This window comes from Passer domesticus, chromosome 10, assembly GCF_036417665.1.
Source record: "Passer domesticus isolate bPasDom1 chromosome 10, bPasDom1.hap1, whole genome shotgun sequence".
Lineage (NCBI taxonomy): Eukaryota > Metazoa > Chordata > Aves > Passeriformes > Passeridae > Passer > Passer domesticus.
This window is the reverse complement of record NC_087483.1, coordinates 17,585,031-17,600,973: the sequence shown is the minus strand read 5'-3', so window position 1 is coordinate 17,600,973 and position 15,943 is coordinate 17,585,031. Positions and strand designations below refer to the sequence as shown.

The 15,943-nt window shown below is 48.3% G+C and overlaps 1 protein-coding gene across 3 annotated transcripts in view; it reads left to right on the top strand.

Annotated features, from left to right (window-relative positions):
• Positions 1–12,220: 12,220 nt before the first annotated feature.
• CREB1 (cAMP responsive element binding protein 1) overlaps positions 12,221–15,943 on the top strand; it is a 39,775-nt gene continuing 36,052 nt past the window's right edge. Inside the window, exon 1 of one of the 3 annotated variants that reach the window (XM_064434105.1) lies at positions 12,221–12,326. The gene's annotated coding sequence lies outside the window, so the exon portion shown is untranslated. Of the gene's footprint in view, positions 12,327–12,742; positions 13,100–15,943 lie in introns of those variants that run through there. The other 2 variants (XM_064434106.1, XM_064434104.1) reach the window with 2 other exon arrangements.

Here is a 15,943-nt window from a genome sequence, read left to right as displayed (position 1 = left end):
TTTTTGCTGTTGCATTGGATAGAAATGGAATATTTTAGAAAGGGTGAAATAACTCCATGAGAGTCTGTACCAGCTAAACAATCTAGACTGATCTGAACTACATCTTTTTCCTGACTTGGTTAGAAATTGTGTGACTCCCCAGACTGCATGGAAAAAAACCCACAAAGTGAGAAATTACTGTTTTCTTTATGAACACAAATCCAGGTGGAGAAGGTCAAAGATAGGAAGGCAGATAAAGAGAGCAGATATGACCTGGTCTGACCAAGGTTACAGCAGATGCTACCACCAGCACCCACGTTCGGCTGAAGCAGCTGGCCAGTGTTACCCCCTTGGGACAGAACTGTCCACACAAGGAATTAGGAAGGACCAAGGGGTGAAGGAACTTGGTTCTGTCTTTCCCAACTGCAATGGGGGCTGGGCAGCAGAATCCAGGCCCCAGGGAGCCTCTGGGAACGTGCAGGCTGCACTAGCAGCATGACTGCCACACTGAAGCCGGCTGCCAGCCATTCTCCTTTTTGTCAGCACAGTCTGCTTCTCGGGAACAAGGGAAATCTCCAAACCTGGGACATAAAAAAGGCATCAAGCAAAGACACAGAAGTCTTTCCATTTGTTTCATTGCAGCTAATGGGTGGCAGCTACCACTCTGAGATCAAGACTTCCACTGCTGAAGACCTCCAGCTGAAACATCACCAGTCATTTACAACCTGCCATTAAACATATATGGTCATTATAGCTCCTTTCTCTGCTATTTGCAGCCTCAGGACTTTTTGCTTAGGCTGCACATAAGTTCTTGTTCAGGAAGATTTAAAAGGAGGGAAAAAAATAACAATCTTGATCTCCCAGAAGCTGTCTCAGGCTGGGGACAGAAATCATGCTGGTGTCCCAGCAGGGTGGCAAACTCTGGCAAAAAAGAGAATTATCAGAGTAACTCAAGGTACAGATATAGCTTCTCATAGTAGTGTTCCAAACCCCAGATACTTATGTCACCCTACATACTTCTGGACATGGCACTCCAATATTATTTGCATTAAGCCCATCTTAAACAGTACTCCAAGAGTTTGATTTTACTTGCAGAGAGTCACAGGAAAATCTCATTATTAACCAAACCTTTTTTCATAGCAATTTTTTTTCCCACCCGTGTCTCTGTAGCTATTAAATATGTAATCCCAGAGGCAGTAACAGCCTTTGCTGATGGGCTCGGCTTTGGCCAGAGGCACGTCTGTCTTGGAGCTGAGTGGCATTGTCTCCATTGGACATGAGGGAAGCTTCTGGCAGCTTCTCAGAGAAGTCACCCTTGTAGCCCCCCACTACCAAGACTTTGCCACCCAAACCCAGTCTTCCAACTCAAAAGCAAGACTAGATCTGCAGGAAAAGGTGATACCCTCTGTTAGACCCTCTGCTGTGGCAAAAGCTGATGGAGGAGTTCTGGAGCCGCTGGCATCCCACAGACTACTTGGCAGCCACCCCTGCACAGCAGCATGGAGGAAGGCTTCACTAAAATCTGCCCAAGTATTCTTTGTTCAGATCAGAAAAACCAGCCCTTCCTACAAACCTTCCATCACCTGAGATACCTCCCCACAGAGAGGACATGAGAGGAATGATGGAAAAAGGAATGATCAAAGAACACTGTTATCAGGATTCTTGGCAGCTTGCTATCATTCCAAATGTAGGGATGGCAGATATTGCTCTGGAGCACTGATGGGCTCATGGCTGCATAGCAGTCCATGCTAAGTGAGATGTCCTTAACAAGCAGGAATCCTGCACAAAGAAATCAGTGCTGGGAAAAAACATACTTCCTCCCCAAAGGTGTCTGACCTGGGGTAGTTCATGTGAGCTTGCCTAACAGAGCAGACACTATCACCCAAATTTTAACTTGTTTAAGTGACTGGCACCCAGCCCGCTGCTCTTTGCAGATGAAGCCAACCCCAGGTTATCTGGCCTGTGCAGATGTTTAACCTGAGGTTGTTCCTCATGGACTGTGGTTGGCACACTCTAATAGAGCTTTGGCATTGTGCTTACAGAAACAGCTCGTTTCTGTTCACTAGGAGTCAGTGCTGCAGTTTGATGCTTTCTCTTGCATTCTGAGGTTCCCATGGCTCCCACACTTCTGCCTTGCTGAGATGTTTGTGTCAGCCAACTTATGGAAATTTGGCACTGAAATGGTACAGTGTTGTGTTGTTTTCTCACTCTACAGTTCATGATCCCTCCTGTTCCTCTCAAATCACAGTTATGATAAGGGTGGCCAAGCCTCACAGACAAAAGCATCTTTGGGATGTTTATCCCACCTTCTTCTTGGACATGTAGTTGATGTAGCCATGGTCAAAGTGACAGCAAGCCCAAAGAATGAGAGGAGGATGAAATTCAGAGCTTAGAAACACAAAAACTGCTGTAACTCAGGGCAGATCTCATGTCCACCATGGGAATCAGTGGTGGGAGACATCAGGAGCAAGGTCAGACCCAACTACAGCTTTGCAAACTACAAAGCTTCTACTGCATTACTTCCATTTTGCAGAAGTCAAGACTCATCCAGATGGGGTTCAGCAGAAACTCCAAATTGAGGCAAGAAACCTGGATAGGTAGTGTCCAATTTGTTCCTTCTCTGCTAAAAGCATCCATGAATGAAAACAAACTGGATCTTTAAATTGGTTTTGCTTGTATACTTATGCTCCCAAAAGAGCTAAATGTATTTGGCAGATTGAGACAGGTGTGATGGGCATAGGGCTAGAGATCACCCATGCCCCAGAGCTAAACAGAAGTGAGGAAATATTCTCTGCTAAGGAACATCAGCTTTCCATGTGCTGCCTCCAGATACAGCAGCATCCTTCCCACTGTTGTTATTCTTTTCCTACTGATAGAAATGGGCAGGAGAGTTCCTCTCCCAGAATGACTTACTCTCCATTCACAGCAGAATCTTTCCAAGGTGAAGCTATTAAAATTAAACCACAAATCTTCTCATCTAGAGATAACACTCTGCTGCCTTCCCAAACCTGTTCTCATTTTCTTTTGCCATTTTGACACCATTAGCCTTCCACAAGCACTAGCACACACAGAGATAATTCTGTTAATTTTATTGTGCTTGGAAAGGCACAGAACAGCCTAAACTCAGCCAAATACTTGGCTCTGCCTTTTCCCCATAGTATAATATCCTTTTGTATAGCTCTGCATGGCAACTCATTTATATCAAACCTTACCAGTTAAGGGAGGAGGAAAGGGGGGCAATCAATAGTTATCCTGCCAAGGGGATCTGAGTCAGTAGCCTCTGCTTTTCCTGCACGCAGAGCCAGCTCCCACTCGCTGCTCCCCAGCCAGGCTGGTGCTGTGAATCCCATGGCTGCACACCCACAGCTGGGCAGCAGCTACAACCCATGGACACCCACGGAGCACCCCACAGCCAGCCACTGGTTGTGGCTGGGGCATGGAAACACAAAACCTTCGTACCCTCGGGGTTTGGGGGAGAACGGGAAGGAAACAAGCATTTCTACAGCTGTATGATATAAGCAGGGGCTGTCCAAAAAAAAAAAAAAAAAAAAAAAGATGCTTTGTGTATAAATTGAGGTGAGGAGCTGCTTTTCGGGTGCTGATTTCTGGGGCACATTTTCATGGATACATCCCAGGGCGGTTTCCCCAGCTCCCAGCAGGGGCTCACTGCCGGGGAGCAGCATTCAAGGCAGGTGCAGCACCAGGAGCCCCCAGCAGAGCTGAAAACGCTGCTGAGTGCGTTCCCAGCAGCGACATGCGAGGGTCACTTCAGTGGGACTGAGGGCCATCATCTCAAAGAGGGGACACCAGGTCAGACAGAGTCCTTGCGGAGGGCTAGAGGCCCCTTCCCACCACAGCCCTCACCTACACCCCAGGGAGATCACCCCCAGAGGGAGAAAGCAAACATTTGTACCCCCATTAACTGACTAAGATTTTCTAAATTAGTAGATTCCTCTCTACACAGTTTTTGCTTCAAGCACAGAGTAGAAAAAAAAAATCGATTTGCTTCTCTCAGTCCAATTCCCTTTTGTCTAATAGGGCTGTTGTAAATGCCAATTTTACTGTCATTTACACCGTGCCCATCTGAGCTATTTTATCAATAGTTAAATAAGAATACTTTAAAGTAATGTGATTTTTTATTTAAATTCCAATTTATGTTCAGATGCTTTGACACAAATCTAGTAAGGAAGGCTCACTATTTTCATAGAACAAATTAAATTGTATGTTATATAGCCACATAAGTAAATATGTTATATCATTGGATAAATAAATACTTGTGATTAGATACAGTATCTCATTCTTACCTACACATAATAGCAAGGCTAATGGAAGTATTGTACAAATCACTGTGCTTTAATAGTTAGCAGTCCATAAAAATCAACCTGAAAGACAATAGGCAAGAATAAGCACACACACACACACAAAAAGGCTAAACCCAGTTATCTGGACCAAGACTTCCTGCTTGCCTGTTTCTGATTCAAAGCAGCTTAGACTCATTTTCACTTAAGTCAGTGCCTCTGGGCAGAGAGGTCGGAGCCTAATTAGTTCTGCAGAAGATGTGGGAGGTGGATAAAAGGTGATGATGGACCCTGCTGGTGGGGTGGATGATGGGGATGGGATGGACAGTGGTGATGGGCTGCCAGAAACAGGGCAGAGTCAAAACTGCAGAGCCACAATCAGTATTTGGACTGATAGCCAAAACTGCCCATTTGCAGGGAGTTTGGGGAGAGCATTGATCTTGGTTCATGTTGTCAGACAACGCTTTCCTTCTGACTGTGGAAGAGAAAATCAGTTCTTTTTAAACTGATAAACACATCCCAGCTGGGACCCAATTTGTTGTTTGGATATTACAGGCTGAGAGACAGACTGGAGTCCTGGCATGTTTTAAAGAAATTGTGGCTCTCTCGTCAGCTAAATTAGTAATAGATAGCACACGCCTGTTATGGAAACCAAATAGGGCTAATGGTAATCATCATTTTCTTCCACCCACCCTCTTTTTTGCCTGCATTTTGTTTCAGATCAACCTGCACTACATTTAAATGTTTTCACTATATTTTTCTTTTTTAAACAACCTCTCCCTCCTTTCCCTAAATCCTGCAGCCTGAGTTTATACTAAGTGGACCTGCTAAGAAATGGAGCTGCTGAATCCACATGGACTTTTGTTTAACCAAGACTGTGAGCTAGTGATACTGAAACCAAACACCACACACCAGCTCTTCTCTTTCTTCCAGAACCACAATTATTCACCAAATTAGTGTTTGCTAGCTTCTTGAGGGGTAAGATTTTTTTTTTTAAGTTGTGCAGTCAGTCTAAGTAATATTTTCTGTATGGTAGGAACAGGCTCAAAACTAGCAGGCTGTGCAGATAGAAATGGGGTATTTAACATCAGAGTGATATAGAATACACCAGTTTCAACATCCATCTCCAAGTTAAAATGTGGGCACTTAGAGCCAAAGCTGAGGGCATTTCCAGGAATTATTCCCTAATTTCCCTTTCTCTTCTCTTTTTACCCTGACAGAATTTACTGTGTTTGGTTTGGTTTCTCATTTTGGCTTTCACTTCCATTGTGTCTCATACCAGCAGCAGATGAAATCCTGTTCTTTTGAAAGGAAAAGCTCTCCAGCTGGTGTGTTACTGAAGCCCCAAGTCCTTCTCCCTCGTGTGTAAAGCCAATGTGACCTCATGACAGCACTTGCTTCATGGCATGCAGGGTCCCAGGTACACTGCAGTGCCAGGTCAGTAACCCGTTCACATTGTATTTGCCATGCCTGGTACCTTATTGAGTGCTAATTATTCCAACCATAGCTTTTTCTAGCTCTTGAAGCAACAGAAACTTTTTGAGCATACCCAGGCCCACAAGCCATGAAGTATGTGATAAAATGGCTTAACAGACAAGAAAACAGTCACCATTGTTTGGAGAGGGACCAGGTATTTACAGCATGTCTAAGCCCCTCCCTGGTCACCGATTCACTGCAGTTCTCCCTCCTGTGTGACAGTCTGTCACATGAAAACACAAGATGCTCTTTAAAGCTTATGTGACCTTTAGAGGTTCAGCCCAAAGCAGTTTTGCTGACATCTGGCACATGAGGGACTCGCCATAAGATGGGATAACAACAACAACAACAACAACCACATTTCTGCAGGGCCAGCATCTGTCGATCCCAAGGCAGGGAAAGCAGCGCAGAAGAGGGAGGCCAACAGGTTGTACCTGAGCTGGCCCTGCAGTGCTGAGCCTGAGTCACACCTCCACTAAGTCAGAGGGGACAGAGATACCGGCAAAGGCAGCCTGGTCACAAGTTTAGTGTTCTCACTGTTTAGTGAGAACAACAGGTCATCATTTATCTTTGGATAGGGAGTGGGGGTCCTCGGAAGCCTGGGTTACATAAACTAGGATGTCTCTGCAATGGGAAGACATTGTGTGAAGAATCTGGTTTAAATTCTCAGAACAAAGTAACCAAGATGAGAAATCATTAAACAGACCTCAAGCAAAGTGAGAAGAAATTCAGCTTAATGAGGAAGATAGAGAAAAGTGAAGCTGTAATGGGAAGAAAATATTCAGGAGGAAATATTTCATGGATTGAAGGGAAAGCCCAGACTTTTTCTTAGTCTGCATAGAGTTCAGACAGTGGGTTGGGCTGGGCTTTCTGCAGTGTGCTCAAAAAGCCAGATTTATTTTTCTGGCTACCCTTAGAAAACACAGCACACTGTCAAAGTGTCAAAAAGCTGCTTGTGCTTATCTGTTCCCACACTCCTGCCCTTGAAACATCGCCTCTGCTTCTGGGAGAGGTGATATTTGATAATTCAGAAATGGGCTGTTATTTAGCTCAGAATGTAACCAAAGCTCTCAGAGCTCCCTAAGTAATGGCTGCACTGGCCAGAGCAGGCAAACCCTGCTGCAGCAGCCTGTGGGCTGGGCAGGTCCTCTGCTCTGCACAAGGAGACATGTGGTGGGGAACAGCTGAATCCCCCACTCAGGGCAGAGGATTTCCCCTCCCCGTCTGCTCCATCAGTGGAAGGGACGTGGTGCTGCTCCAGCAGGATGGTGCAGCAGTGGGACTCCATATTTCAAGCAGCAGAGGTTAAGCAAAGTGACCAATTTCCTCGGGCTAATTGAGCATGCAATCTGCCTGCTTGTAAAGCCTGTATTTGGCCAGGAAGATTTATTACCATTAGCAATGATGAATGTCCGAGAGCAGTAAGGGCAGACCTGAGCTGCAGGTCATTAACTTTAAGTGGTATGATGTTGAAAAACCACTTCTATTATCAGTTACTTTGTTCTGAGTTAACTGTGAATTTAGACCTAGTTCTGTAATAAAGTGCTCAGGGAGGCCAGTGAATCTTGTTCTCTATGGCAGATACTAAACCTGTAGGGTTTTGTCCATATCCTGATGAGTAAGCAGTTCTAGCTGATCCTGAGAGGCTATGAAATGATAGAAGACTGCTCTGTATGAGAGTTTGGAGTTAAGCCTCCATCTATCTCAGAAGCAGAGGCCAAATGGAGGACTGGAGTGCCTTTGTCATTGGATTTCAGAATAACACCTCTTTATTATCTTCATCGTCCTCAGAAAGTCAGCACCAGTTCAGAGCTTTGTCTGTGCTACTGAATGGCCATGTCCATCACAGGGGTGTGGATGCAACCCTACCTTCTTTTACATCTGCTTTAAAATCAGTTGGTCAGGATAGGTTGGAAATTGCAATGCAATACTCTGTACAGTGAAAAGTGCTGGATGCTTTACTGTCCAATGTAATATTGTCACCCTCCACATTCATTTTTGCAAATAATCTCCTTTTCCTTGGATGAATATCCATTAGTGTATGCAGCTGCAAAGCCCCAGAGCACGCCTCACCTTCTCTGCCTTCTTTCCTCCCCAGCAATACTTGTGCTTAATGTCATATTTGTACAAAACACTCTCTGTTTCTGCACTGGCAGAGCACAGTGATCCTCTAGAAATTGTCAGTGAGTGTTTGATACCGAAAGATTGTTACAAATCACTTTCAAAGATCCCTGTGGCCTGCAAAAAATACTTCTGTGTTGCCGTCTTTACAGCTGTACGTAGACTAAAAACGGATGTTCTTCTGTGTTTCCACAATAATTATTGTCTTTCATGCTACCAGTGCAGCAGCACTGACTGCTCCAGACGACATCGTGTGCATTGTGACTCTGCCACACCGCAGAGCCAAGCACAAACCTTTCTTGATCTCCATGCCACTCCTCTATGGACCCTGGGCCATCAATTGCAATGCTGCGTGCAAGGAGTCTGCTGCCCAGGGTAACCAACCTGGAAGCTGAAAACTAATGAATTTGCCTCTGAGGCTTAATTGTAAGAAAAGTAATTAATCTTGCTGGGTTGCACTCATGTCAAGCAAACTTTTGCTGATGAAGAAGAAAACTGCTGAGCATTCCAATTTACTCTCCAAGTGAGCCTCTCCCTGTTGGACTTTGTAGGTAATTGGCACATCGTTCCTATCCTGTTTTCAACAGATTCCCCAAGCGGCATCCGTGAAAGGAAGGTGTCAATGTCAGTGAGAGAAGGGGGTTTTGCAACTCAGACTTTTGTTCCCTCTCCCAAAGTTCCAAGTTTGCTTAGCGCCCCAGTTTTGCTCAGAAGGGAAGGAGGAATGTGAAAAACAGCTGCCAGAAGGTTCCACAGCAGCTTGTATGAGATCTCCACACAGCCCTGCCACTGAGCCAGTATGAAGCAAGCATGAGTCCAGCTCACATCCATCCATGCTTTGAGCCTCTGTGACGGTGCACTGGGTGTAATCTTAACACCCTTCTGCCATCTGCTTTGGTTTGACATCAATTGCTTTCTTGAGCTGTTACATGGGGAGCCTACGCTGGCTGGCAGAGACGTGGCCACTGCTCAGGATGCCCTGTGCAAACTCCTCATGAGCTGACAGACTCTCAGAAAAATGCTGAGGCTGTGAGCGAGAGCAGGACTGGCAGAGCCAGCAGGTGCCATCGGCCCCAAAGAGGCAGCAGGATCAGAGGCACAAAGGCAGCCCTGCCTGGTCTGGGGCAACACCAGCGGCGCTCTCATGGCTCAGGCTGCCAGTGCTGCCCAGCCTCCTGATGGGAGCCTCAGATCTGGTTATTACACTTTATTCGCCTTTCGAGGACCAGAGTTTATTCACTTAAATTCTGATCGCTGTGATTCTTTAGGCTTGCTGCACAGGGGCAAGCAATTCAGTTTCTGGGAAACGTGTATGGGTGGTAAATACGCATGAGTTTTGTCAGTCATGTGAGCAAAAAAAGCTGATAAAATACAAACATTAACATAAAGGGCAAAGAGAAGGATGAGAAAACAGTTTAAAAAATCCATGTGCCAAACAATAGACACAGATGGCTACATTTGTTCTGCTCATAATAAATATTTTCTCACACAAAGTACTTTACTACTAAAAGGAGCACAAAGGATGAATCCTTATACTTTGATCTTGGAATCACTTCTGGAAATGCAAAAGTTCTAGCAAAATGTAAAAATGTTCATGTTTTAGACAAATTAAAACATATTTTTAATTACCTAGTTTAATTTACATCTGTACATGATAACAAAATGCAGAGAAGATAGTTTATTAAACACACATTAAAATATTAAAACTGAGCAATGGGGCTGGAGTTCAAATGTCAAAGCACTACCAAAAAGAACCCTCTACCTCAGTATCCTGTGAAACGAGAAGGATGTGATGGTAAAACAAGCCTTTTTCACCTCTACTGGTGATTCGGAATGAGAAGCATTTCCATTCACTGCCACTGAATTGACCAAATCAAGAACATTAAGTTTAGATTTCTTTCTTGTCTCAAAAGCTTTAAATGGAAGAAACATTCTGCTCCCAAAAGGAGTTGTAAAAGACCTGCTTAGTGCATGGAGATTTTCATATCCTAGAAGACTCCAAAAAGGAAAAATAATTTCCAAAAGTTATGTCAGTATCTGTCACTGCAGATGGGAATGGGTATGAGCCAGAGGCACAGCAGAGGCCCACACAGCTGGAGCAAAAACTGGTGGCAGCCAGGGCTACACTGTCCCTGCAACCTCAGAGCTCCTGTCTGCAGGCAGGGCAGAGGAAAAAGTGCAGCAGAGCAGAAAATGACCTGTGGCCCAAGCCATAGTACATGTTGGAAATGAAACAATGTTTTAGCTGCTTAACCTGAGCTACCTTTTTTTTTTCTTTCTAAATATCAACAGTTTATTTTAGAATAACTGTAATCAACAAAATCTGAGGCAAAGTACAGCTGTTATCAGTCCTTGCACCATCTCTTGCAATTGTGGGGGGAATTAGATGAAACTAATCATAGTTTAGTTTTGAATAGTTTTGATTGAAACTAATAAGAGTTTTTTACTCAGCATAAGTAAAATCATTCAACCTTTTTGAGAAAACAAGACTCGAGATGAACTGAACTAAGTGGCACACCAATGCCATGTCATGCAGTGCACCTGGCAGCGGTGCCGTGCAGGGCCAGCTGCGAAAATGAACCGGCTTTGGAGCTTCAAATCTTGTTATGTAGTGCCATCTTGAGGCCTTGGGAAATGGAAAGCAGCTTTTCTGAGGACAGACAGTTTTTACCTGGTTGTAGTTGGAGCAGTCCATTCTTCAGGGTGTATATTGAGTGCATTCAGCTGGATTTGTGAACAGAAGATGGGGATGGACTCACCTGGCTGGAGCACCACTGGCTCTTTCCCTGCTCCCTGGTGGCACAGATCTTTGGAACACCTTTCCCAGAAACATTTCACCTATCCAGCATTTGAAACCCCCAGTGACAGACATCACACTGGCACTGCAGATGAGATTGAGGACCACAGCACAAGGCTGCTCCTCTTTGGCAAGGCACAAACACATAGCTGCTCCTCTGCCCCGCGCTGCCAGCTGCTGTCCCTCCTGAGAGCTGGCAGTGCAGGGAGCGGGGGCCATGAGTGCAAAGCCCCACCTTGCCCCCAGCTGCCCTAAACATAGAGGTTTGATAGCTTAGGTGCCTGGTGGCCACACCTCTGCCACCTCCAGCACCCAGGGCTGGGGTTTTCCGTGGGGACATTGTGTCATGATGGAGCAGCAGTCACCCTGTGCCTGGTTCTGGGCTGCAAGGGCTGGCCACAGGGCCAGAAAAGGCAGGCAGCAGGATGGGAGTCGCGGGCTGGAGTAAAAACAAGGCAGCCAAGGAAAGTCTAGAGGAATAACCTGAAGGATCACATGGGGAGGGCACAGCAGGGGCACCGGGAAGCCAAAGGGTATGGAGGGACAGCATGGCCTGGCTATGGCACCTCACCTGCCATACGGTGCCTGCAAAGGGAAGAGGTGGTTGGGTCTTGGGGTGACACTGGGGGCTGAGGAAGGGGGTCTGGGCAGCGGCCATGGCAGTGGGGCACACAGGGAGGGTGTGCCCATGGAGAGACACAGCCCTGCGGAGCTGGGGGTAGCAGGTCCCCCACGGCACCGATGTGTTTGTGGGGACATGCCTGCTCCTTTGATACCATCTCCCATGGCATACTCCTGGAAGAGCTGGCAGCCCATGATGGAGACAGGTGCACTCCTCACTGGGCTGACAACTGGCTGGATGGGTGGGCCCAGAGAGTGGTGGTGAACGGTGCTGCATCCAGCTGGGATCCAGTCACCAGGGGTGTCCCCCAGGATAGCATAGGGCCCAGTTCGATTCAATATCCCTACTGATGATCTGGGTGAGGGCTTGAGTCTACCTTCAGCAAACTAGCAGACAACACCAAGCTGGGTGAGAGTGCTGATCTGCAGAAGTGCTGGAAGGCTATGGCAGGGTGGATCAATGGTGAATCATTGGTGGTACCACTGGTGAGACAAGTGGCATGAGGTTCAACAAGACCAAGTGCCAGGTCCTGCACTTGTGTCACAACAATCCCGTGCAGCTCTGTGCGCTGTGGCAGAGCGGCTGGAAAGCAGCTCAGCAGAAAAGCACCTGGGGCGCTGGTCGACAGCTGCTGAGCATGAGCCAGTGTCCCCAGGTGGCCCTGGAGGCCATGGCATCCTGACCTGTATCGGAATTTTGTGGCCAGCAGGACCAGGACACTGATTGTCGGCCTGTACTTGGCACAAATAAGGCCACTCCTTGAATGCTGTGTCCAGTTCTGGGCCCTTCTGTTCAGGAAAGGCTTTGAGATGCTGGAATGTGTCGAGAAGGGCAATGGAGCTGAAGAGGCTGGAGCACAAGTCCCGTGAGGAGTGGCTGAGGGAGGGAGGTCTAGAGGAGAAGAACCCTGGGGAAAAGGAGGCTCGGCAGGACCTTGTTCCTCTCAGGAACAGCCTGAACGGAGGTGCAGCCACACGAGGATCGGTTTCTTTGCCAAGCAACCAGCAGCAGGACAAGAGGACACGGTCGTAAGGTGAGCCCGGGGAGGTTTAGGTTGGCCATCAGGGGGATCCTCACAGAGGGTGATCAGATATTGGAATGGGCTGCCCAGGGAGGCGGTGGAGTCACCGCTCCCGGAGGTGTTTAGGTAACTTGAACATTTAGTGCCATGGTCTCGTCGGCATGGCTCAGTCACAGGTGAGAGCGGATGATCGCACGGCTCTTTCCCAGCCCAGCGCGTTCGGCGGCGCCGCGCTCAGGCCGAGGCCTCCGCCACCCCTCGGCCGCTTCCGTGAGCGCTCGCGAGTTTCCGGCCGCCTCGGCCGCGCGCACGGCGGGCGGGGGGGGTGAGCGCGCGCTCCCCCTCCCCCCTCCCCCCCCCGCAGCCCCGCTCGGTGCTTCCCGCGCGGGCCGCCCCGGGGCGGAAGCGCCGCTCGCGCCTTCCCGCCGCCCGCTCGGCTCTTTCCGCCTCCCCCTCCGGGGCGCTTCGTTCGTTTCCGCGGCCGCTCGGCTCTTTCCGCGGGGGCCGGCGGCGCGCTCGGCCGTTCCCGCCGCCTGGCGGGCGCTCGGCGCTTTCCGTGAGCGCTCGGCGTTTTCCGTGCGGGGCCGGGCGCGCTCGGCGCTTGCTCCCTGGCTGGCGCTCCTCAGTCGGCCGCTGCCTGCCTGTCGCCGGGCTGGGAGCGCCTGTGTGTGTGAGTGACGCGGCGGAGGTGTAGTTTGACGCGGTGTGTTACGTGGGGGAGAGAATAAAACTGCGGCGAGATCCCAGGCGCGAACGAAAGCAGTGACGGAGCAGCCTGGTAACCGGTAAGAGGAGGACGGCGCCCAGCAAACAGGGGCGGGGGGGAGGGAAGGAAATGGAGCCCGGCGGGGACCAGGGGAGCCGCCGGGCGGCAGGACGCGGGGGCCCGGCCGCGCACCGCCCGCGGGAGGGGCGCCCGCCTTAAAGATGGAGCCGAGCCCTGCAACATCCCCGCCGCCGCCGCGCCGCGAACAAAGGATAATGGCGGATGGGAGCCGGCCCGGCGGCGGCCGCCACGGCCGGGCGGCGGCGGCGGCTCTGCCGGCAGCCAGCGGCGGCGCTCAGCGCGGCGGGGAAGGGGCCCCGCGCCCCCCGGCCCCCGGAGGAGGCGGCGGAGGACGACGACGAGGGGGAGCGGCGGCGGCGGGGGGCGGCCGCGCTCCCGCCCGCGCCCCCTCCCCGCCGTGTGCGCTCCGGCTCTCGCTCCCCCGCTGCCGCCCCCGGCCCCGCCGGGCTCCGGGGACCCTCCCGCGGGGCCGCCGCGGCCCCCCGCGCCCGCCGGAGTTCCGCTTCCCCGGCGCCGTACGGATAAACAAACAGACTCCCGCCGCGATGGACACGAGTGCGTGGGGCGCTCCCCGGCTCTGTAACGAGAAGCTTTTAATAAAATCTGTGCTGGAAGCCGGGGCAGCGCTCGGTCCGGCGGCGCGCTGTCGCTCCGTCTCCGGGCAGAGGTGCCGGTCACCCAACACCGCGCTCCGGGCGGCAGCCGCGGGCGCAGCCCGAGCCCGCGCGCAGGTCACGTAACAGGGATACGGTTCCCTCTGCCGCGCCGCTGCTCCCCGCGAGTATTTTTAACCCAAAGTGAACTTGAGCCAGGCTGCGGCTGGTAAATCTCGGTTTGGGATTTGCTTTTGCCAGTTTTCCACAGACTTGGGTGCTGCACAGCGAGCAGGATTTGACCTCTATCCCAGCTTTAATAGCAAATGTCAGCTCGCATGCCTTTTTCCACCTTACACCAGCCTTGCATTGCTGCAGCTGGGGGCTTTTTTTCCTCTTTTCTTGCCTAGAGTAGAAGGCAGTGTTTTGACTTTGTTCTACTCTCAAATCCTGCATATCTGCTATTTTGTGTTACAGTAGTAAGCAAAAACAACGTGGCAGACTTAAAAATCTTTTTAAGCAAAGGTTGTTACACGTTTTAAATGTATACACGGATAAAAAGTTTTAAATGAGCATATGATTTTTTTTTTTTCATGAAACACTTTTAAAATTTTTGTTTCTTTTTCTTAAATATTGGAGTGCCAGCTCACAATCTGCTTCTGGAATAACACCTGTCTTTTTTTTTTTTCTCCCCCCCCCCCCCCCCGCCCCGGGGTTAGAAACATGTTTTTTGTTTCCTAAATAAAAGACTAGAGACTTCTTAGAAATATCATGTATCTCTGTTTAGTCCCATGCTGACCACCACTAAACACAATTTTAGAATACAGGAATTCTGAGACTCTGCTTGCATCCTTTCTTCCTTGTATCAACAAATGTGGATTTATACAGTAAAATACGAAGTCACTAAAATAGGTTTTGTTCAAAATGGATATTTGTAATTCACATGTATATTTCCTTGTATGTGAATTTCTGTTTCCTGTCACTTCCACCACTTGTTTTGAAATGAAGGCCAAAGATGCTCTACGTAACTTCACTGTGTAATACCAACATGAGAAGAGGGTTTTTAAACTTTAAAGGGATTAATAGACATCTGAGGACTTCAGTAAGCAATGTAGCTGTTGATAGTGATTAAAGAGAGTGTAATTGTTGGTGTATTTCATTCATTCTTGGTTTGATGGAATACGCACTACATTGTAAATACAAAAATGGGACAGAAAATCCTTGCTTGTTGTTTTTTTGTAGTTTTAGAAAAACACTTCATTTTATTCTGCTTCATAATAGAGTAGAAGACTCAGATCCATGATTTCAAACACAGGTCTCTGCATTTCCTCACCAGCTTTGTCCCCTCACAGGTCAGGGAGAAAAGGGAGCAGAGAGGTGGTTGTGTATTTGCTAAGCATCACTTACATGTGACCTAAAATGAAATTGTTGCATGTAGTAAAGAGTGTAATCACTTTTAATGCTGTAATTGAGATAGCACCAGTATTCAGATTGGTGCTCTCAATATGGTGTTTGGATCTGCACTGAACAGTCTGCATCTAATGTATTTTTTTTTCTCATAGGTTTGGTGATATGTGTGTCTACTACTCTGGGTAAAAAATGTAAAGAACCAGTCAAACAAAAAAAAAAACAACACAAAAAACACCCCAAAGGTCTAAAAGGGGAGAGGGGTTTGCTGATACAGAAAATTTAGAAACATCTGATTTAGACTGTCAAGTCATCAGTCTGGCTGTTTCTTGGAAACCTGCACCAGCACAGCTCTTGCTGTACAGAATCCTCTGTAGATCTTACTCTGCAGAGCAGCTGTTCTGCTGCAGTGAGAAGCAGCTCCTCTTGCCTAAGTGCAGCTACAGCTCTATAGGTGCATATTTTGATAGGAGACAAGGCCCCAGCTGGGAATTTCTGTTGGCACCGTTTTGAAACAAATGGGATATTCACACTTCACCTCTATTTTTGGATCTCTGGAAGCAAGTGGAGATCAGTTACTCATGCCACACCTCTCAAGGCTTTTGTGCAGTGAGAAGGCCGTGTTAGCTTTCTGCCACTAATCTAACTAAAGTTAGTTTTGTGGGATGTGACAGCAATCCTCATCTACAGAAACAACCCTACCCAGTTTCCTTTGAGTTCTCTGGTACCTACCTGCATACAGCTGAAGTTCATGACAAGGCAGTGATTTTTTTTTTTTACTGAATCAAAAATTGTGTTGCCTCATCTGCAGTCTGAGATCATATTTCATAGTGATTGTGAAA